This window comes from Rhipicephalus microplus, chromosome 5, assembly GCF_043290135.1.
Source record: "Rhipicephalus microplus isolate Deutch F79 chromosome 5, USDA_Rmic, whole genome shotgun sequence".
In the NCBI taxonomy this organism is placed as follows: domain Eukaryota; kingdom Metazoa; phylum Arthropoda; class Arachnida; order Ixodida; family Ixodidae; genus Rhipicephalus; species Rhipicephalus microplus.
Window position 1 is genome coordinate 2,494,433 of NC_134704.1, and position 2,253 is coordinate 2,496,685.

A 2,253-nucleotide genomic window follows, 5' to 3' on the forward strand; every position below is an offset into this window, starting at 1 on the left:
GCGCTTTGGTTTGCTTAGCAGTGAACATGTCTCACAAAAGCTTGACTCATATGGTTTTCAGCTTGCAGCACAAGTTACTTGCCGAGCCCAGTCTGATCATTTCACCACTGTTTGTTAATTTACGTGCTGCTGCTTTTAAAGGGACACTAAAGTCAAATAAAAATTTACGTGGGAGTGATAGCTCAATGTATGACAACATCTAAAACGACAATGTTATCAAAAACAGTGCCCTACTTACTGAGAAATTAAGGTAAACGCACAAGAACACAAGCGCCGCAGTAGGACATTCTCAAAATTATCGCGTTGACATCAGACGGACCGCCTACAATTAATCACTAGTAATTGATTTAGCTGCACTAAATAAAGAACCTTCCGTTCATCAAGAGATGCAATAACATGCTGCCTGTTCTTTTTTGCTTGACTCCAGGAAAAAAGAACCGCCGGGCATTACTATGGAGAATGGTGCAAGCAACTCAAAAATTCAATTTTCGCGTAGTTACATTGGACAGGTAATGCCATCTAGGAGGGTGCAGTTAAACCAAAAAAACGTTTGCTATGGCCTCCGAGACAGCAGGCGCACACACCCGCCATCTCGTAGGTCATGGTTGTTGCTGCTGTGGCTCCCGCTGCTTTCGGTGTGCTGCTACTAGCGCAGTAAGCTGGGCAACATTGTGCACGGCAACAGTGTGCGACTTGAATTGGTCCGCTTCTTGAGGCGAGTAATTCGAAGAGCGCTAACCCGATGCAAACCACTAAAACCTGATTTTATTTAAAATAGGCCCTTCCTTGGCACAAAAGTAACACTACGATGTTTCTGGACCGCTACTTCCACAATCAACGTTGAATTAATAGTTGTCTAGTGTCCCTTCAAGCCATCCACGTACTAGCACTGATAAATAAATGTACACCCTTTTTCGCATGCATGACATTCATCTGTACAAAAAAAAAATGTCCATATCTGAATTGAATGTATGGCAAATCAAATAAGGGAAGATTGGAACAGTTAAAAAAGCTGGCTTTTGTTTCCTCAAATACATTTAGTTAAAAGCAGGGCGGTCCGGTGGCTTTCCTCATTGCTTGCACCGCGTGTGAAGTAGTGGGAAAGTAAAACAGTGGCAGCTGAAATAAGTGGCTTCATTTTCATGCACAAGAAAGGTCAGCATGCATAGCATTGTTAACACGTGGCGCTCTACAGTAAAAGGGGCCATGACACCTATTTTCAATCATAATCTTTGTATTGTGGGTTAATTCTCAAGCATTCACAAATAAGCTGGCGTAATTTTAGCGCACTTGGTCGTGCACTTAATTACAATTGAATATTTTTACGAACCCTTGAGCAGCCCGAGAGTCGAGCCACATTGGCTAGCCGTGAAGCAGCTAGCTGTATGAGCGTTCCGGCGAGCGATATTGTCCCGTTGTCGGCTGTGCGTGAAATTGAGATAAGCTTTCTTCTGCTTGCACTGAAGATAACCAATTTGCAGCGGCTGAAACTGTGGCTAGAAAGGCTTTCCTAGTGTCCGAACGAGACGGCGAGACTAAATGTTTACGATACAGCCTCCGGAGGACGAAGCGTGAATGGGTCCACTCAGAGCGAATTCTCGTCTCTTCTTCGTACCGTTCGAGGTCTTTCTGGAACAGCGTTGCGGTGTAGGCTTCCAGTGAGGCCGACATCGTTCACGACACTGCTTGGAGATAAATTTTCGTCGCTCTTGATCACGCCTGCGACCTCGTGGATTGACTGGCTGCCAGCAGAGAACACCGCTTCCAAGGCCGCTGCGGCGGCTGCTCGCCGGAAATCGCGATGTATCTGCCTCTCCGCTAGGAGGTAGTGCGGGTGTTTGCAATGTGGCGGCTTCATGAATATGAAATCATGGCCTCTTCTATATTTTTTCTTCATGCTTCTACACTCCCCGGCCGCCTTTGACAAAAAAATGGTTGCCTACCCAGAGTGCATAGCGTGGCCACGGTTCACGCAAGCCCCCTATTGTGGTAGCAGTATAAGCGCGTTGTGTTCACCCCCACATGGCGCCGATAAATTTCAAACAAGTAAAAAGTGGTCTGGGGACTATATGCGGGCAGGTTAGTGTCTTCAGAACACCACATGCCGACGGCATATACAGCGCGCACAGAACATATGTAGGATATGTGGGGTTCCAGTTTGCTGTTTCTTAACATCATACTCACAGACAGCTATAGTGGTTACATCAAGAATATAAAACACAGTAACCCGTGAAACAGATGAAAAAACAGACA